This window comes from Hypanus sabinus, unplaced genomic scaffold (assembly GCF_030144855.1).
Source record: "Hypanus sabinus isolate sHypSab1 unplaced genomic scaffold, sHypSab1.hap1 scaffold_1121, whole genome shotgun sequence".
Classification (NCBI taxonomy): Eukaryota; Metazoa; Chordata; class Chondrichthyes; order Myliobatiformes; family Dasyatidae; genus Hypanus; species Hypanus sabinus.
In genome coordinates, this window is record NW_026779179.1 from 54,791 (window position 1) to 76,583 (window position 21,793).

Sequence of the window (21,793 nt, forward strand, 5' to 3'; positions counted from 1 at the left end):
TGACCACGGGAGTCTGCGGCGGGATGAAGCAGAGAGTGTTTCCTTTCCTATCTGACCACAGGAGGTTGTATTGGGGTAGTGTGGAGGAAGGTTCACTCGGTGTTTGACCCAAGGAGTGTATGAGAGTGTGGATTAGGGTTAGGGTGCTGTGTGAAGGGACAATGTGGTAGGAGCATTACTCTGTGTCTGACACCGGGAGAGGATGATGCGACCGTGATACAAGAGCTTCATTCTTCGTTTGTCCCCGAGAGTGTGTGACGGGATATTGTGTGCGGAACCTAAATATGTGTCTGACCTATCAGGAAGTGTGTGTTTGAATGGCCTGCAGGGATCTTCACTCTATAACTGATGGGACGGTGCCGAGGTAGTTTCAATGCATGTCTGATCTCTGGAATGTGTGATGGGACGGTGTGGAGGGAAATTCACCCTGTGTCTGACCCCGGCAGTGTGTGATGAGACGGTGTGGAGGGATATTTACTCTGTGTCTGACAACGGGAAAGTGTGATGGGACGGGCTGCAGGGAGATTCACTCTGTGTCTGACCCAGGGAGTGTGTGATGGGAAGGTGAGGAGGGAGGTTCACTCTGTGACTGACCCCGGGAATGTGTGAGGGGATGGTGCGGAGGGAGATTCACTCTGTGTCTCGCCGGAGGAGTGCGTGATGGGAAGCTGTGAAAGCAGCGACACCTGCTGTCTGAATGCGGGATGGGACGTTGTGGACGAAGGTTGACTTTTTCTGATCCCAGTCGTTGCAATGGGAGTAATGGTGGGAGATTCACTGTTGTTTGTTCCTGATTTGCAGTGCCAGCGTGTCCTCAGGAATGGATCGAAAATGAAGGTCGCTGTTATTTCCTATCCATCCTGAAGAAATCTTACGATGGAGCGAAGGAACATTGCTCAATCTTTGATGCAAGGCTCCTCAAAATAAATTCAAACCAGGAAGAGGTATGTGATTTCCGGGGTCTAACACAGTTTGAATCTTTCCCCACCGTCCCATCACATACCCCCGCGATAGACAGAGAGCGGAACTCCCGCCAGAATCAGAAGCAGAATGTTTTATTATCACCAGCACGTAACGTGAAATTTGTTAGCTTAGGATCAGCAATTCAATGCCACACATAACTTAGCAGAAAGAGAGAAAATAACAATAAATAAAATAAAACATAATAAAAATAAACAAGTAAATCAAACACAAGCATTGAATAGATTTTGTAAAAAAAAACAGAAATATTCTACATTATAAGAAGTGAGGTAGTGTACAAAGTTTCCAGTCCTTTCCGGAATCGGATGGCAGAGGGGAAGAAGCTGTTCCTGAATCACTTAATGTGTGCCTTCAGGCTTCTGTATCTCCTACCTGATCGGAACAGTGAGTAAAGGGCAAGCCATTGGTACTGGAGGTCTTCAATAATAGACGCTGTCTTTCCGAGACTCCGCTCTCTGAAGATGTCCTTTTGTAGGCAAGCGCCCAATATGGAGCTGGCTAGATTTACAACCTTCCGGAGCTTCTTTCGGTCCTGTGCAGTAGCCCCCTCCCCCCCCCCACCAACATACCAAACAGTCATGCAGCCTGTCAGAATGCTCTGCACGGTACAATTATGGAAGTTTTTGATTGTGACAGAATGAAGTCCCTCCACGCCGTCCCGTCAGACACTCCCTGGATCAGGCACAGAGTGAAACTCCCACAAACCTGTCCCATCACCCATTCCTGGGATCTGACACTGGGGATTCCATCCCTGTGCCGTCTCTTCACATTTTCCCGTGGTCAGGCAAGGAGAGACGCTAAATGTAACCATTAGGTTCTACCAGCATGTTTTGTCTGGTGTGTGAGGGCGATACTGTCTCCGGCCCGGCCAAACCGAGAAAAGCTTGTTTGTGTGGACGTGTGGCCCGGTTACAAATCAATCCCACGAAATAACGGGCAGTGCACCATTTGCAATTAAACAATTGAACTTTATGATTCTTCATTTAACTACAGGGTTAGTCTAGAAAACAATTCTACCATTTTAAGGAAACAGTCTAATGCGCTCCTTGGAGCTGACTGTTTTCCCGTCCGTCCGTTTTCCATCGATTTCCCCCGGGCGTGGTCGACTCCCGACCCCATTCCCAGTCCGCTCAGGCCTGCAGTCAACGATTACCCCGCTCTGGCATCTTCTCTCTCCATCTTCTGCCGAACAAAAGACCGTGAGTGCCTCGCTCTCTGGTTCACAGGAAAGAAAACCACTCCAAACCTGGGACGCTGCACATTCCAAAGCCCCCGTTATCTCTCGTCATAACACAAACGCACTGCTGCTACAGAGAAACCATTACATTAGCTGTGAAACATTTCCCAGGGCGTTAATGCACATTAATCGAAGGGATTTCATTTCACAGGATTTTGTTTCCACCTCGATCGGCGATGAATACAAAACTTACTGGATTGGAAAATGCAGAGACGGGTGAGGTTTGGACTGTTACAGGTCGGTGGGGTGAGAGTGACACGAGGCCTTGGGGAGAGGGTGGGTCAGTGGAATAAATTTGGAGAATGACAGCGGGCGGTGTGGGGTGTGGGTCAGTGCGATTAGTCTGTTGTCTGACCCAGGGTTGTCGGGAGAGGGTGGTGCAGTGGGATTGATTTGGGAACTGACTAGGGATTGTCGGGGAGTTCGGTGTAGTGGCATTCGTACGGCCGTGGATCCGGGGCTGGGGGTCGAGCGCAGATTAGTGGATTAGTTATTTTCGACTATCTCCGGTTGCCTGCTGGATCTGTTTTGTCTCTGTTGAAATTGTCTAACCCTCTTTGACAGGAAGGTGGACTCTAATCTTCTGTACAAGCCCTATAGATGGTCCAGCTGCAGTAAATGCAGCACGTTCAGTGGCTACAATTTCGAAAGTAATTACAGATTCATCTGCGAGAAGTCGGCACATTTATGCCGGGATATTCCTGCAGAGATCCGAGGTCTCTGTCAACACCCCGTGGTGAAGACTTAAATCAAATGAATGCATGCCACTTCTCCCCATTCAATCTACCCCACTTTCAAATCCCCATCTTTTTACTCCTTCCCACCCCCTCCTTCTACCCTTGTCTCCTCCCCTACTCACAGCCCCATTCTCCCCCACTACTCTCCCTCTCCCCATCTGGACCACTTTTCACACTTCCCGCCCCGCTCTTCCCAGATCGCCCCATTTAGTCCCCCTTTTTATTCCTCTCTTTGCCCTTCTCCCCAGCTCATTCCGCTTCTGCCCTTGCTCTCTCCCCCTCGGACCCCATTCTCTGCCTCTCCGCTCTCCGTTCTCACCACCCTCTCTCACCTCAATCCTGTGCACTCTGGCTCTCAATTCCCCAACCCAGGGGAAAAGGCTGTGCACATTCACCCTCTCTGTGCCCCTCCTGGCTTCATACCCTCGCTCCAAGAAATGTAGACACATCCTTCCTGCTTGCTTCTGTCCGGCGACATCCTCGTAAATCTCCCCCGCACTCTTTCCAGCTCAGTGGCATCTTTCCTACAGGAGGGTGACCAGAACTCAACACCGCCCTCCAAGCGCGGCCTCACCGACGCCTTGTACAACTTCAACGTGACCCCGGTACGGTGCAATGATGTAAAATTAACGTAAACTGGGAGAATTAAGAAACAGTGCAATGAAGGTGAATACCGAGTGTTCAGGGAGCGTTCGCAATCTGATGGAGGAAGAGAGGCAACTGCTTGTAAATTGTAGAGTTTCCAGGCCCCTGTACCTCCTCCCCGATTCCCCAATGAGCACAGGGCATTTCCCGGCGGGAGGGGCTCCTCGATGATGGATGCGGTCTTCCCGACGCATTCTCTCTTGACCATGTCCTCAATGGAGGGGAGGATTGTTGACGGGTAATAATTGGCACTCTGAGCCTTAAAGCGATGGTGCCGCTAACCACACTCCGGGGAATGGGAATGTCGAAACCTAGATGTTTGCCGCTGTTCCGTCTGGAACGTGACATCTTCTTCGTGTTTCAGTGAATGTGCAATCTCCACCCAGATTGGTTACACATTCTGCTACATAGATCCTACATCGTCCCCCACTATCGCACTGACCTCAGCCTCAATCAAGGGCGCTACCCCACCTCCTTAACATTCTTGCTCATCATTTCGTATTCCCTGATATCCTTGGATATTGAATTCCCAATCCTCTCCACTTTGCAACCACGTCTCTGTAATGACCACTAAATCACTCCCCTTTGTACTGATTTGTGCCACAAGTTCACTGACCTTATTTGGAAACCTACGGGCATTCAGACAAAGTGACTTTACACTCATTGTGCTTTTAAAATCATGTCATCTTTCTCTCTTTACACTTGAAGTCTCTTCGCTTCACTTCACTCCACCCCTACTTTTCTCTTTTTTATCTTTTGATTTTACTCGATCTTTATCCACACTTCTCACTTTTATTTTATCCATACTCCGCCAGTCTGTTGAACAGAAACCGTCGTTGTGCGTTTCGCTGGGATCCAGGTCCCATCCCGGTTCAGGTGTAGCCCGTCCCGTTGGAACAGCTCCCTCCTTCCCCAATACTGTTGCCGATTTCCCATGAATTCAAACCCACTTCTCCCACACCAAACCTTGACCCACGCATTTAACTCTCTAATCTCCTTTACCTTAAGCCAATTTCCCATGGCTGAGGCTGTAAACAGGAGATTCCCTCCTTTTTGGTTTAGCTTTTTTATAAGTCCGTAGCTGCTTAATTCGCTCAGCAGAAACTTTGAACTGGGTCTACCGATGTATTGCATCTACACAGTGACTTGGTTTCCACCGCAGCCTGCTGCAAGGAATTCCTCCAATCACCCCTGATGGCAGAAGAAATCCCTCCGAACTTACCTTCTAAATTCTCATCCCTGCATGCTGAAGTTGACCCCGCAGGCCTTAACACGGATTTGTGCGTGGAAGGTCACATTTGACAAATTTCATTGAGGAGGTTACTGGGAATGTTGACGAGGGTAAGGCAGTGGATGTTGTCTATATGGACTTCAGTAAGGCCCTGGACAAGGTTCCACACGGAAGGTTAGTTAGGAATGTTCAATCTTTAGGTATTAATATTGATGAAGTAAAATTGATTCAGCAGTGGCTGGATGGGAAATGCCAGAGTGTAGTGGTACATAACTGTTAGTCGCGTTGGAGGCCGGTGATTAGTGTTGTGCCTCATGGAGCTGTATTGGGTCCAATGTTGTTTGTCACATACATTAATGATCTGGATGTTGGGGTGGTAAACTGGATTAGTAAGTATGCAGATGATACTAGGATAGGTTCCGTTGGGATAATGGAGTAGGTTTTCAAAGCTTGCAGAGAGATTTAGGCCCGTTAGAAGAGTGGGCTGAAGATGGCAGATGGAGTTTAAGGCTGATAAGTATGAGGTGCTAGATTTTGATAGGAATAATCCAAATATGACGTACATGGTAAATGGTAGGGCATTGAGGAATGCAGTAGAACAGAGTGATCTAGGAATAATGATGCATAGTTCCGTGAAGGTAGAATATCATGTGGATAGGGTGGTGAAGAAATATTTTGGTATGCTGGCCTTTATAAATCAGAACACTGAGTATAGGAGTTGGGATGTAATGTTAAAAATTGTACTAGACATTGGTGAGCCGAAATTTGGAGCGTTGTGCACAGTTCTCTTCACCGAATTATAGGAAAGATGTCAAGAAAATAGAGAGAGTTCAGAGAGTATTTACTAGAATGTAACCTGGGTAAGTTACAGGGAAAGTTTGAAAAAGTTAGGTCTTTATCCGTTAGAGTGTAGTAGGTTGAGGGGGGACTTGATAGAGGTATTTAAAATTATGAGGGGTGTAGATAGACGACGTGGCTAAGCTTTTTTCCATTGAGAGTAGGGGAGTTGCATACAAGAGGATTTGCGAAGAGAGTTAGGAAGCAAAAGTTTAAGGGTAACACAACGGGAAATTTCTTTACTCAGAGTGTGGTAGCTGTGTGGAAAGAGCTTCCAGAAGAGGTGGTAGAGACAGTTTCGATATCGTCATAAAAAAAAAAAATAGAATTGGATAGGTGTATGGACAGGAAAGGAATGGAAGGTTATGGGCTGAGTGCAGGTCGGTGGGACTGGATGGGAGTAAGCGTTCGGCACGGACGAGAACAGACGTAATGGCCTGTTTCCGTGCTGCAATTGTTAAATATGACTGATCACTTTGCACATGTAGTCTATGTTGGGACTAGAACTTCTTACCTTGTCTGTCAATCATATGGAAGTTGGAACTCATAGCGGTTTTTGCGAAGATTGCAGACGAAATGAAGACAGGCGGAGGGGGCAGGCGATTTTGGGGAAGACTATATTCTAAATGACGTGAACATAAAACAACTAAGGCTGAATGGGATCACTTAAAGGTCAATTTACACGATGTGGAAAGTAAATGGCAAGGTGGCATGTATTTCAAAAAGTGTGAGAGTATAACAAAGGGATGTAATATTGTGACTTTACAAAGCAATGGGGAGGCCTCCGGTGGAGCATTGTGAACAATTGTGGGCCCCTAATCTTGCAGAGGGTGTGCTGAAGATGAAGAGGTTTCAAAGGAGCTTCACAAAAGTGATTCCATCAAGAGTGTTTGATGACCCTGTGGTTGATGCACAGGTGTTTATTTTTTTTTTTAAAAAGCGTCACCTCATCGAAACCTCTCGATCGGTGAAAAGGCTTTACTCAAGAGGAGATGGGCAGGATTTTCCTGCCGGTTGCAGAGTGAACGACGAGAAGATTCATCTCAGAATAGAGAGGGTGCCCTTTATGCTCCCCTTATTCTCTGAATTCCAGTGAGTACAGGCCCGAGCCGTGAACGTTTCTCCGCATGACAGGATTTTCAATCCTCGAATAATTCTTGTGGAACTCCTGTTAAACCTCTCTGATGGAAACTCATACTTTCCTCGATCAGGGTTCCGAAACTCCACAACACCTCGAGTTAGGCCTCACCTGTGCCTTGTAGAGTCTTAAAATTGCATTCTTGTTAACATATTCCAGCCCTCCCAAATGCAATTAACATCACATTCACCAAAAGATGTGCACAAAGTAATAAAATCGCTAAAATTAATTGCTAAGTTTTAGATTTATTCACAGCAAAACCTATTTCTAGCTCGAAGCTACTTGAATTCCTTTTTCTTTTCTACAAATCGGTTTTTGGTTAATACTTCTGGCAAGAGTAGGCTGACTTTTTTATTATTATCACTGGGGTGCAATGTACCACTTCTAATCATCCCATGCGCCCCTTCTGGCACAAGCGCCATAGGTTGGGATCCCTGGCACAGGTCGATAAAGGGAGGAGGTCCTGAATATAAGGAGATAGGTAGAAAGCTGCGAAGAAACACCTCCAGGGTAGTCACCTCCGGGTTGCTGCCTGTGCCAGATGCCAGTGACGGTACAAAGAGGATGATTTGGAAGATGAATGTATGTCTGAAGAACTATTGCGGGGTAGAGGATCAGATTTCTAGATCATGGGGGTCTTTTCAGGGGAAGAGATGACATGTAAAAAGAGGATAGGTTACACCTGAACCTGAGGGGGACCAACTCTCCGTGCGGACTGAACCTGGAAATTGATCATAAGCGAATCCTTCATACGCTAGACATTTTAGTTTTCTCTTCATTTCGAAAATGGTCGGCGCTTAATTTTTTTTCTACCAATGTGTATGACCATACCGACACTACCTGCTGCACCTTTGTCCATTTGCCGAATCTGTCTAAGTCCTTCTGTAGCCTCTCTGCTACCTCAACACCACCTGTAGATCGGTAATGTTACTACTGGTCTAGACTGACTGTGATTCCCCGATGACGAAGACAAATAGTCCGCTGCAGAGGGAGATGCCCTGTCCCGGGATTTGGAGCTTGTTGATTACAACTGAGGAAATGATTGTGCTGAACGCTGAGCTGTTGCCAGTGAACCGCAGCGTGACGTAAATATTGTTGTTGTCCAGATGGTCCAAGGCCCAGTGGAGAGTAAAAGAGATTGCACCCGTTGTGGATCTATCGTGGAGCGAAACAAAGAGCAGCTGATCAACGTTCTGGGCCCTGTGTAGATCCTCTGAGATGATAACATCCGGGATATTCAAATAATTCGAGAGACTTGCCGGGTGATAGATATGACTTATAGAGAGGCAGTTACACACAAGGTGGAGGACACAGGAAAGTGGGTGACAGCCAGGAAGGGGAAAGCGGTTAAAGAACCAGTGCCGAGTATCCCTGCTGTCATCCTCATTAGTAGCAGGTATAACACTTCAGATACAGTCGTGTAAACGAACTAATAGAGAGAGGTCCCAGGGTTCGGCTGTTTGCAATGGGTTTAGAGTGACTCGAAAGGGAAGGGGAAAGAAGAGACACACTGTGGTGATAATGGATTCGTTAGTCATGGGAACAGACAGGAAGTTCGCTGTGCCAGAATGAGATTCCGGTTGATATGTTGTCTCCCGCGTGCCAGGGTCCGGGATACCTCAAACCACGTCCTCAGCATTCGTAAGTGGAAATTTGCAAGTCTGTTCACTGAAGAGGTATGATTCAATTCATTCTGCAATTTGTGAAGGAGAAGCACAAGTCACATGTATCATTTCCGCAATGGAATTATGGAATTTTCAGAGGCATCAGAGAGGAGCTTGCCCGGGTAGAATGGATGGTGATAACGGCTGGGATGCAGGCAGAGCAGAGATGGCTGTAATTTCTGCTGATTGTGCACAATGAGCAGGATAGATTTGTCCCACAGAAGGAGTTCTAAAATGATAAGTGAAGTCATCCGTGGCAGGCAAAGGAAAGTTAGGGGCTGCAGGTGAGCCAACGGAAGGTCATATACGGTGACAAAAGTGAGTGGGAAATGGATGATTTGAAAGCTTTTAAAGCCAAACAGAAGGCAAATAAAAAAGCGCTGAAATGGAAAAAAAAGTGGAATATGATGACAAAATAACCAGTAATATAAAGCAGGATACTCGAGATTTATTCTTCAGTTATACAAATGTTAATAAGATGAGAATGGATTTTCGGTAATTGGGAAAAAAAAATTGCTGTCGAGGTAGTAAACACAATGGCAGCTGAACGTTTCATTTATCTTCACAGTGGACGAAAGTAGCTGTGCGCCAGAGATCCATGCGTGTCAGGGAGCAGGAGTGAGTGCCATTGCGATTACAAAATTGATGGGCACCCTTTCACAAAAGAAGAAGGGATGAATTATATATATATATATTAGCCAAAATCCCTTGTATTTTCTCTCCATGTAGAAAACAGTCTACACTTTTATTTCTTCTAACAAACTGCATGGCCACGACGCACCTCCAGACACGGTAAACCACCCGCCATTCGTTTGCCCCCTTTCCTTATGCGTATTCACGTGTTCACTATTTTCATCGCAATTCACTAAAGAGAAGGTTATTGAATTGTGTAAGGGAAACAAGTTGGACAGTTATGGAAACTATGATGATTAAAGAGGAGGAAGTACTGGAGCTTTTAAATAATATAAAAGTCACGAGGTCCTGACATGATATTTCCCAGCATGTTGAGGGAAGTTAGTGTAGAAATAACAGGGGCTCTGACAGAAAAACACTTCAAATGTCATTAGAACCGGGGATGATGCCGGAGGATTAGCGCATTGCTCATCTGGTTATATTTTTTTGAAAAGGGTTCTCAGAATAAATCTAATAATTATAGGCCTCACATTTTTACGTCAGTTGTGGGTATATTAAAGGAAAGTATTCTCAGAGATGGTATTCCTTCCTGCCATAAGGAATTCCTCAAATTCACCCCTCTTAGGCAGAACTTCCTCCAAAACTGCGTTCTAAATTCTCATCCTTGCACGCTGAGGCTGTCCCCTCAGGTCTCAGTCTCCCCCGCCATCTCTCTCCCGATTCACTCCATCGAGAACCTTCAACATTTGATAGGTTTCAATGACGTCATCACTCATTCATCTGAATCCCAGTGAGTACCGGCCCAGGTTCATCAAACACTCCTCAAGTGGTAAGCGTTTCAATCCCGGAAACAACTCCCATTGCTCCATTTACCATGTCAACACACCCTTTTCTACATAAGGGTCCAAAAACAGCTCATAATGCCGCAGGGTAGGCCTCCGAATAACGCCTTAACATTAATATGTTAGCCCTCTGGAAAGCAACGCGACCGTTGTATTTGCCTTCCTCATCACCGACACCACAAATTAATTAACCTAGAGGAAAACCTGTACACGGACTCTCAAATCCCTTTAGGCCCTAGATAGTTGATTTTTCTCTCCATTTCGAAAATAGTCTGCACTTACATTTATTCGACCGAATTGCAAGTCCATACCCTTCCCGGCACTGTATTCCGCCAGCCATAGCTTTGCCCATTTCCGCATTCTGTCTCAGCCCTTTTGTAGACCCTCTGCTAATTGAACCCGACTCGTAGATGAGCAAAGCTCATTATTATTCTTTGAATTGCATCCCTGCTTTTACATTTTAGTGCTCTCGAAATGACTGTGTGGAGGGGAGCTGTAAATAATGTCTGAACCGCGAGTGTGTAATGGGACAGGGAAGAAGATTCACTCTTTCTCCGTACCAAGGGGAGTGTGATGAGACGCTGTGGAGGGAGATTCACTCTGTGTCTGAGGCCGGGAGTGTGTGATGGGATAGTGTGGAGGGAGTTTCGCTCGGTGTCTGACCCCGGGAGTGAGTGATGGGAAGATGTTGATGGAAATTCACTCTTTGTCTGCCGCCGGTATTGTGTGATGGGACGGTGTTGAGGAATATTCCCTCTGCGTCTGAACTCGGGAGTGTGTGATGGGATGGTGTGGAGGGAGGTTCACTCTGTGTCTGACCCCGGGAGTGCGTGATGGGACGATGTCCGGAAGATTCACTCTCTCTCTGACCTTGGGACTGTGTGATGGGACGGTGTGGAGGTAGATTCACTGTGTATTGGAGCCCGCGATTGTGTGATGGGACGGTGTGGAGTGAGATTCACTCTGTGCCCGACACCGGAAGTGTGTGATGGGACAGTGTGGAGGGAGATTAACTCTGTGTCTGACCCCAGGATTGAGTGATGGGACTTTGTGACCGGAGATTCACTCTGTGTCTGACCCTGGGAGTGTGTGATGAGACGCTGTGTAGGGAGATTCGCTCTGTGTCTGAGGCCGGGAGTGTGTGATGGGATAGTGTGGAGGGAGTTTCGCTCGGCGTCTGACCCCGGGAGTGAGTGATGGGAAGATGTTGATGGAAATTCACTCTTTGTCTGCCGCCGGGATTGTGTGATGGGACGGTGTTGAGGGATATTCACTCTGTGTCTGAACCCGGGAGTGTGTGATGGGACGGTGTGGAGGAAGGTTCACTCTGTGTCTGACCCCGGGAGTTTGTGATGGGACGGTGCGGAGGGAGATTCACTCTGTGTCTGACCCCGGGAGAGTGTGATGGGACGATGTGGAGGGAGATTCACTCTGCATCTGACCCCGGGAGTGCGTGATGGGACGATGTCCGGAAGATTCACTCTCTCTCTGACCTTGGGACTGTGTGATGGGACGGTGTGGAGGTAGATTCACTGTGTATTGGAGCCCGCGATTGTGTGATGGGACGGTGTGGAGTGAGATTCACTCTGTGCCCGACCCCGGGAGTGTGTGATGGGACGGTGTGGAGGGAGATTAACTCTGTGTCTGACCCCAGGATTGAGTGATGGGACTTTGTGACCGGAGATTCACTCTGTGTCTGACCCTGGGAGTGCGTGATGGGACGGTGCGGTGGGAGATTCACTGTGTCTGACCCCGGGAGTGTGTGATGGGATTTTGTGAACGGAGATTCACTCTGTCTGACCCTGGGAGTTCGTGATGGGAAGGTGCGGAGGGAGATTCACTCTGTGTCTGACCCCAGGATTGAGTGGTGGGACTTTGTGACCGGAGATTCACTCTGTGTCTGACCCTGGGAGTGCGTGATGGGATAGTGTGGAGGGAGTTTCACTCTGTGTCGGACCCCCCGCAGTGTGTGATGGGATGTTGCGGAGGGAGATTCTCTCTGTGCCTGACCCCCGTGAGGAGTCACAATGTGGAGGGAGCTTCACTGTGTATCTGTCCCCGAAATTATGAAATGTCATCGTGTGGAGTTTACGTATCTTCTGTGTGGCTCACATATTCCTTTTCCTCTATTGAACTTATTTCCAGACGCTTGGAAACAGAGTTAGAATGTCGCTTCGCCCCATCGTCTGTTCCGGAAAATAGAAGCAATATACAGTGAATCTCTCTCCACACTGTCCATTACATCCGCCGGTAGTCAGACAGAGAAAAGGGAATCGTTCCCAACAGCCTATCACACATTCACGGCTTCGGATGCAAAGCGAAGATCACTCTGTACCGTGGTTGTGAGATATCAGTCACTGCGAGGAAGTGTTGTCGAACCAAACGATCGGCCTGTGCACATATAGTAGTATATCCTGTGGAAGGGGGTTGCGTGGTGTAACACCAGACGTCACCTCTCCCACTTCCTCCTCAGAATTCCATATAAACAGAGTGAGGGAGACGTGTAGAGGAGGGAGGGTGTGTGGGAGAAGATGGCGGTGGCGGAAACTGGTCGGGCTGTAGGGGAAGTAGTGGCTGACGGTGACGAGGATGGTCGTCTGGGAAGGAGGGATGACGACGAGGTGGATAGCAGGGGAGGAAGGAAGATAAGAAAGGGTGCAAGGACTGCTGTTGTTGACAGAGACTGTCTGGGTGTGGAAGAGCGAGGGGATCAGGGAGACGGGCAGGGCTGAAGGGAATGGATAGAATTACTAGACCGGGGAGTGGTGCAGAGAATGGAGGAAATCACGGAGACAGGGAGTATTTTTGTGGAGGGATAGGGTGATGTTAAACGGTGAAGGTGTAAAGGAGGGAGTACGTGATGCAGACGTGCAGTTTGAGTACATACACGAGTTGGGAAGTCACGTTGCAGTCGAACAAGACGTTGGAGAGGGGCACATTGATCGGCTCTGTTCGCCCCCCTTCTCTTCTGTGACCTCTGACCCTCTTGCTGGAATTTCCCGATGTTCCTCTGTGCTCCCACATCCGTTTTCACAGGCCGATCGTTTGGTTCGACAACACTTCCTCGCAGTGAATGATATCTCACAACCACGGTACAGAGTGAACTTCGCTTTGCATCCGAAGCCGTGAATGTGTGATAGGCTGTTGGGAACGATTCCCTTTTCTCTGTCTGACTACCGGCGGATGTAATGGACAGTGTGGAGAGAGATTCACTGTTCATTGCTTCTATTTTCCGGAACAGACGATGGGGCGAAGCGACATTCTATATAAGAATCATCCTTTAGTTGAGTGAACCCTCGCGGGGCAACAGGTTTGATGGTGTACCCGGGAGGGCACTGAAAACCTTTGCCAAGTAACAGGCTCGGTTTTCTAAGAAGACGGTGGTGCGGAGGGCAAATACTAGGTTAGTATTCATTTCCAGAGCAAGGATTGAATTTTAAGTTACTGTATCGTCAACAGTTTTCCGCCTCTTACATAATCCAGCCAGATGTGATTCCACTGGAGAGGGTTAAAAGTAGTTTCACGGCAATGATATCAGCGTCTCAGTGGATCGATCCTCGGTCCAACACATTCACGCACACACGAAGATGTCACGTTCCCGACCGAAGAGCGGCAGGTATCCGAGTTTCTAGTCGGACATTCCCCGTAGTGTGGTTAGCTGTCGCGTTCCCTTCAGGCCTCAGACTGACAAGTGTTTCCTCTAATATACCTTCATGGAATATCTACAGTTAAAGGCCTCGTACTGAGCACTCTCTGCTCAACCGCACGAGATCCATTTCTTGTCTTCCCGCTTGTGTACTTACCATTGACTTCGTTAGTGTCGTCTTGTTTGTTACGAGTCTGAGGATGAGCAATTGTCTTCATCACCATCCCAGTCATCCTAAGCTCTCTCGTTACAGACGGGATTACAACGACAGGAGCTTGAGAAGATTTGGCCTTTCGTTGAAGACCCGCAAATGATCGCTTGGAGCATTCTGACTTGTTACATGGGAGGCTGATGTGGTGGCGGCAACGCACGAGGTCGCCAGATGTGGCAGAAGGATGTGGACTCAACCAGCTCCATCACGGGCACAACCTTCCCTAGCATCGAGGACATCTTCAATATGCGATAGCTCGAGAAGGCGGCATCCATCGCAGAGTTCATTACCCCGGGATAAGCTCCCTGTTCATTACTGCCATCGAAGTACAGGCACGGGAATCTGAAATATCAACGATTCAGGATCGCATTCTTCACCTCCGTCAACATATTTTTGAATGCATGAGTACCACGTCCACATTTTTGCGGCATTTATTATATTTTGCATTTTCCTCATTTCCGACCTTCAGACGAACAAATTTCAGGTTGTACAAGTCCCAGATGATTATAAAAAACGGCGAATTTGGAGAATGAGTTCTGAGAATCAGAATGGGAGCCCTGCGGGAGGCATTTTGAGTTTTTCTTCTCATCGTCGTTCAGAGAGGCAGGATTGCGCAGGCGCGTGACGTTGGGCAGTGAAGCGGGGAATATTTAAAATGACAGAAATACTGATTCGGGTTTAATTTGGAGAAGGAAATTTGAGAATCAGAGCGGGAGAACTGCGGGAGCCGTTTTGTTTTTCTTCTCTTCGGAGTTAAGAGAGGATGTACTGCGCAGGCGTGTGACGTTGGGCAGTGAAGCGGGGAATATTTAAATGGAACACAGCCTTACATAGCGGGCAGTGCCGTCTTGCGGACAGAGGAGTTACCTGGGAGCAAAGTTAAATGCTGAAGGGATTTGGCTGAACGGGATTAGGCGGAAACGGGCGAGCCAAGGTCGGCTTAGTTTTCACTGTTCCCTATTATTTGAGCAAAGGGGGAATTATGAGTTTGAGGGCAGCTTGCGGTTCTCGCTGTCGGATGTGGGAGGTCCCGGAGTCTCTTAGCCTCCCGGACGTCCATATCTGCGCCCGGTGGGCCGGGCTGCATTTCCTAAGGGACCGTTTTAGGGAACTCGAGCTGCAGCTCGATGACCTCCGTCTGGTCAGGGAGAGTGAGGAGGTGATAGAGAGGAGTTAACGGCCGGTGGTGACACCAGGGCCACGGGAGGCAGACAGGTGGGTCACGGTTTGCAGAGGGAAGGAGAAGAGTCAGGTAATTAAATCAGGACGTACATGGAAAATGGTAGAGCATTGAAGTATGCAGTAGAACAGAGTGATCTCGGGTTAATGGTGCATAGTTCCCTGAAGGGGGAATCTCATGTGGATAGGGTGGTGAAGGAAGATTTTGGTATGCTGGCCTTCATAAATCGGAGCACTGAGCAAAGGGTTTGGAATGTGTTATGGCACGTCAACAATGAATACAGAATTGAGACAGGTTTTCTATAACAAATAAAACATTTATTAAACACTGCTCAAAAACAAACATAAGCAAACCAAGGACTAACTTAACCAGAAGTCAACAACTATTCGGCAGCTCGAACAGATCTTAAAGCATTAATGCAAAAACAATTCTTAGAAGTAATAATGCAAACGTCCAAATGATTCACACGGTGGGATCGGAGAGTTTATCCAAGAAGTAAGGAATTCCCCACCGGCGTCACAACGTTACTGATGATCCTATTAGAAATATGTCCTTCCCGAAGGATTCACGGCGAAGGGAATAAAACGGCTTTAATGCCCTGCCCTTTCCTTGGCAAAACTCTGCATCCAACTCTTTCTGCTGATTCAGCAGGAGCTATCTCGGACACAGGTTATGAACTCCTTATACGAAGGTGAAATCAGGTCGAACCTGTTTCACCGCCGACATCCACTTTCCTCGATCGTTCAGCTTCCGGAACTTCGATAGATCTTTACTCTCCGACTGGACTGAACTGGCAGTATTGTAGCAAAACTGCCGGCAATTCTCTTTGAGACTTAAGGCAGAAAGTAAAACTTCACTTTAAAACAAAACTGAGTCATACCATCGAATCCGCAGCAGGACGGATTCACTGACAAATTCAAGCATGAACTGACCTGCGTCACAGGGAGAGGTTCTACTGTTACCCTGTAGACAAAAATACTATCACGAGACCTCTCACTGGCGAAAAAATTACATGACTCCACCATCACAATTCTGTTAGATCATCCCATCAGAACAATTACATCATGCTCATGTGACAGGCACAAGATACCCACGGTAGGTAACAGCTGTAATGTTAACATTGTACAAGGCATTGGTGAGGCCAAATTTGGAGTATTGGGTACTGTTCAGGTATCCGAATTATTGGAAAGCGATCAAGAAAATAGAGAGTGCTGAGGAGTTTTACTGGAAATGTTACCTGGGTTTCAACACCTAAGTTACAGGGAAACGTTGAACAGGTTAGGTCTGTATTCTTTGGAGCGTAGAAGGTTGAGAGGGGACTTGATAGAAGTATTTAAAATTATGAGGGGAATAGATAGATTATGGGGGGAATAGATAGATTTGACGTGGTAGGCTTTTTTTCCATTGAGAGTAGGGGAGATTCAAAAAAGAGGAAATGAGTTGAGTGTTAGGGGGCAGAATTCTTGGGGTGACACGAGGGGAACTTTACTCAAAGAGTGGTAGCTCTGTGAAACGTGCTTCCAGTAGAAGTGGTAGAGTAAGTTTCGATATTGTTTTTTAAAATATTAATAGGTACATGGACAGGAAAGGAATGCAGGGTTATGAGCTGAGTGCAGGAGTAGGTGGGAGTAGGTGAGAGCAAGAATTCAGCACGGACTAGATGGGCCGAGATTACCTGTTTCAATGCTGTAATTGTTATATGGTTATATGATTGAGGGGAGAGTAGCTGGGAAGAGAAAAGAGAGATGGAGTAGATTTAGATAAATGACCGAGTAGGTAAGGGAGATAGAGGTCGAGAGAGAGTAGAGAATCGGGAGAGAGTGTGAAGTGAAGAAACGGGGAGCGGGGGCAAGAAAGCGAGAGGAAGGAAAACGAGCATGCAATAGAGAAGATAGGAGGGGAGGCGGATGAGAGCGGGAGTTTAGAGGGACGACGGTAAAGAGAAGGCGAGATGGCTCGTAAGACAGAGATCGAAGTATAGAGGAGAATAAGGCAGGGGTTAGGGAAGAGAGGACGGGTTAATGAGAGTCGCAGAGAGAAATGGGGGGAGAAAGATGGAGTTGTTCCTGGATATAAGTCGACCCCGGCGGCTCTTCACAGAGAAACAGCATCATTTCAGCAAAATCAGGGCACAACGGTGCTGACTTCTCACAGATGAAACGGTGCTGATCATTATTGCAACTATGACCATCTCTGGATTTACATTCAGCGCATTCGAACTTTCCAGCGATGATATTGTACACGACGTTAGAGGCCACGTCCCTGCCAAGGAGGGGGAAACAAGTTCAAAAGGGGCAACGCAACTCCAGCAGACAGCCCTGTGTCAGTCCCCGAAACCACTGACGCACACCCTCATCATTGACCTGTGGGAGACCCCAAAATCTCCCACTACCCCACTATCCCAGGCAGCCCTGTGTCAGTCTCCAGAATACTTACACTGCCCCACTGTCTCCCTGTACCCGTGTGTCAGTCCCCAAGTTAATACCATGCCCCATCCTTTGCCCACCGACTAATCCCAGTACCTCAGCTTATCCTCACAGGACCGGAAATGCACCCACAGTGCAACTCTCTTCCCAGGGACCCATATCAGTCTCCAAAATACTCCCACTGGTTCAGTCACCCCACAGGCCGGCTTTCTACCTCAAAGTACTCTCACTTCCCACCATCACACCACAGATCAGTGTCAGACCAAAGTACACACACTGTCTCACTCTCTCCGCACGGCCCCGTGTCGGTCACCAAAATACTCGCACTTTCCACTCACCCCCAACAACCCCGTGCCAGTCCCGGAAATAATCCCACTGCCAACCTTCCAGTTCCAGACCTGTGGCAGAAACGAAACTGCTCCTACTTCCCACTCCCTTCCCACAGACCTCTGTCAATGCCTAAACGAAACCCAATGCCAAATTCTCTATCTACAGATCTCCCACCACAGACATGTTGCAGTCAAACTGACCGCATTGCTCCACTCTCTCAACAAAGGCACCAGAGTCTCCACCCATTAATCTCAATGTAAACTCTCTCGCGGCAGCCCCGTGTCCGTTTCCCAAAAACTTCCCACAAGCACGGTCTCAGTCCCCAAACTAATTCCACAGCGCAGTCAATACTCGGAACTCATGTCAGTCCCCAAACTAATTCCACTGTACAGTCCATTCTCCGAGCCGCTATCAGTCCCCAAACTAATTCCACTGCACAGTCCATTCTCGGAACTCGTGTCAGTCCCCAAACTAACTCCACTGCACAGTCCATTCTAGGAACCCGTGTCAGTCCCCAAACCAATTCAACTGCACAGTCCATTTTCGGAACCCGTGTCAGTCCCCAAACTAATTACCTGTGCCGGGCTCTCAGCAGAAACACGAATGATCCCAAATCTCACCTGTCTTTGCATTTTCCAATCCAGTATGAACTGCCCTGGTTGCTGACTGTGCAGTTAACGAAATGCTGTGAAGTAAAATTGTTATAAATAAGAATTAAAGTCAAGCTTAATTTAAGGAGTGCCTCTCTAACTCTGACCCCGGGAGTGTGCGATTGGACGGTGTGGAGGGAGATTCACCCTGTGACTGACCCCGGGAGTGTGTGATGGGACCGTGTGGAAGGGGATTCACTCTGTGTCTGACCCTGGGAGTGTGTAATGGGACGGTGTGGAGGGAGATTCACTCTGTGTCTGACCCCGGGAGCGTGTGATGAGACGGTGCTGAGGGAGATTCCATCTGTATTTGACCCCCGTGAATGTGTGATGGGACGATGTGGAGGGATCTCCACTGTGTATCTGACCCCGGAATTATGAAATGGCATCTTGTAGAGTGAGCTTCAGTCTGGTGTTTATCTATCTTCTCTGTGGCTCACTTATTCCTCTTCTTCGTTTGAACATATTTCCAGATGCTTGGAACCACAGTTAGAACAATGAAGCTGGGCCCCATCGTCTGTTCTGGAAAATAGAAGCAACGAACAGTGAATCTCTCTCCACACTGTCCATTTCATCCGCCGTTAGTCAGACAGAGAAAGGAGAATCGTTCCCAACGGCCTATAACACATTCCCGGCTTCGGATGTAAAGAGAAGATTACTCCGAACCGTGGTCGTGAGATATCAGTCACTGGGAGGAAGTGTAGTGGAACCAAACGATCGGCCTGTGCACACACAGTAGTACAGGGGCTCAGAACCGAGAGATCGATATCGAATGGAAGCGGGTTGGGTGGTGTAACACCAGACGTCACCTGTCCCACTTTCTCCCCAGAATTCCAGATAAAGAGAGAGTGAGGGGGACGTGTAGAGGAGGAAGAGGGTTATCGAATCCATGGGTGGTTGCAAGGGATCAATCGTGTCAGGGAGACGGCTAGAGGAGTCGGGGAATGGGGAGATAGCGGAGACGGCAAAGAGTGTAGGGTCGGAATGGTGATGTAGACAGGGTTTTTAGAAGAAGATGGCCGTGGCGGAAACGGGTCGGGATGTAGGAGAAGTCGTGGCTGACGGTGACGAGGATGGTCGTCTCGGAGGGAGGGTTGACGACGACGTGGTTCGCAGGGGAGGAAGGAAGACAAGTAAGGGTGTAGGGGCTGCTGGTGTTGACAGAGGCTGGCTGGGTGTAGAAGAGCAAGGGGATCATGACGACGGGAAGGGGTGAAGGGAATGGATAGAATTACGAGACCCGGGAGTGGTGCAGAGGATGGAGGGAGTCACGGAGAAAGGGAGAATTTTTGTGGAGGGATAAGGTGATGTTAAACGGTGAGGGTGTAAAGGAGGGAGTACATGATGCAGACGTGCAGGTTGAGTACGTACACGCGTTGGGAAGTCACGTTGCAATTGAACAAGTCGTTGGAGATTGGCACATTGATCGGCTCTGCTCGCCCCCCTCTCTTCTGAGTCTCGAAAGCCGATGTAAGAATCATCCTTCAGGTGGGTGAACCCTCGCGGGGCAACAGATCCTGATGGTCTACCTGGGAGGGCACTGAAAACCTTTGCCAAGTAACAGTCTGGGTTTTCTAAGAAGACGGTAGTGCGGAAGGCAAATACTAGGTTAGTATTCATTTCCAGAGCAAGGATTTAATTTTAAGTTACGGTATCGTCAGCAGTTTTCCGCCTCTTACATAATCCAGTCCGATGTGGTTCCACTGGAGAGGGTTGAAAGGAGGTTCACAGCAATGATGTCAGCGTCTCAGTGGATCTATCCTCAGTCCAACACATTCACGCAAACACGGAGGTGTCACGTTCCCGACCGAAGAGCGGCAGGCATCCGAGTTTCTAGTCGGACATTCCCCGGAGTGTGGTTAGCTGTCGCGTTCACTTCAAGCCTCAGACTGACAAGTGTTTCCTCTAATATACCTTCATGGATTATCTACAGTTAAAGGCCTCGTACTGAGCACTCTCTGCTCAATTGGAGGAGATCCATTTCTTGTCTTCACGCTTGTGTATTTCCCATTGACTTCGTTAGTGTCGTCTTGTTTGTTACGAGTCTGAGTATGAGCAGTTGTCTTCATCACCATCCCAGTCATCCTTTGTTCTCTCGTTACAGACGGGATTACAACATCAGCAGTTTGAGAAGATTTTGCTTTTCGTTGAAGACCAGCAAATGGTCGCTGGGAGCATTCTGACTAGTTGCTTGGGCGGAAACGGGCGGGGCAAGATAGGTTTAGTTTTCAATGTTTCCTGTTATTTGAGGAAAGAGCGAATTATGAGTGAGAGGGCATCTTGTTGTTCTCGCTGTCGGATCTGTGCGGTCCTTTAGTCTCCTAGTCTCCCGGACGTGTACAGCTGCGCCAGGGACCGTGTTAGGAAACTGGAGCTGCAGCTCGATGACCTTCGTCTGGTCAGGGAGAGTGAGGAGGTGATAAAGAGGAGGTACAGGCAGGTGGTCACACCCGCGCTACGGGAGGCAGACAAGTGGGTCACGTTTAGGAGAGGGAAGGAGATGGTTTAGGTTCGAGACAGGACCCCACTGTCTCGGCCCCTTGACAATAAGTACACCTCTTTGATCGGGGAGTCGACAGTGAGGGGGTCAGACAGGCTATTCTGTGGACACAATCAGGAGACCCGGATGGTAGTTTGCCCCTCTGGTGCCAGGGTCCGGGATCTTCCTGATCGCGTCCAAGATATCCTGAATTGTGGGGGTGAGAGGCCGGAGGTCGTGGTACATATTGGTACCAATGTCATAGCTGGAAAAGTCGAAGAGGTCCTGAAAGGAGAATATAGGCTGTAAGGATCGGAATTGAGAAGAAGGACCGCAAAGGTAGTAATCTGCGGAGTATTGCCGGGCCACAGGGCAGTGAGAGTAGGAATGGAATGAGGTGGAGGATAAATGCATGACTGAGGGTTTTGAAAATGAGGCTGGGATTCAACTTTCTGGATCATCGGGACCATTTATTGGGTAGATGTGACTTGTGCAAAAAGGATGGGATGCACTTGAATCGTAGGGCGACCAATATCCTGGCGGAGAGATTTGCTAAGGCATCTGTGGAGACTGTAAACTAGAATGGCTTGTGAGGTTGGAATCAAAATGAAGAGACGAGGAGAGAGGAGGCTAGTTTACAATAGCTTGTAGACAGCGTGTGAGTGAGAATAGGCAGGTGATAGAGAGGGGGAGCGCTCAGTCCGAAGATTTAGGGGAGAGGGAAGAAAAATAAGATATTAAAGTTGTTTGTATCATTACGGATAAACAGAGAGTAAGAGGTGGAGAATTTCTTAAATGTATTTGTTTTAATACTAAGAGCATTTTAAGAAAGGTGCACGGGCTTAGAGCATGGATTGATACTCGGAAATATGATGTTTTTGCTATTAGTGAAACATGATTTCAAGAGGATGTGATGGGCAACTAAA

The 21,793-nt window shown here is 48.0% G+C and overlaps 1 long non-coding RNA gene across 2 annotated transcripts; it reads left to right on the forward strand.

Annotated features, from left to right (window-relative positions):
* Positions 1-725: 725 nt before the first annotated feature.
* On the forward strand, positions 726-18,977 carry LOC132386369 (uncharacterized). Of its 2 annotated transcripts, XR_009509502.1 has the most exons (4): positions 726-944; positions 2,370-2,434; positions 2,783-2,868; positions 18,862-18,977. It is a non-coding gene; the product is annotated as an uncharacterized LOC132386369 (long non-coding RNA). The 2 variants fall into 2 exon arrangements; XR_009509501.1 differs by lacking the exon at positions 18,862-18,977 and having other exon boundaries at positions 2,783-4,672.
* Positions 18,978-21,793: the final 2,816 nt, after the last annotated feature.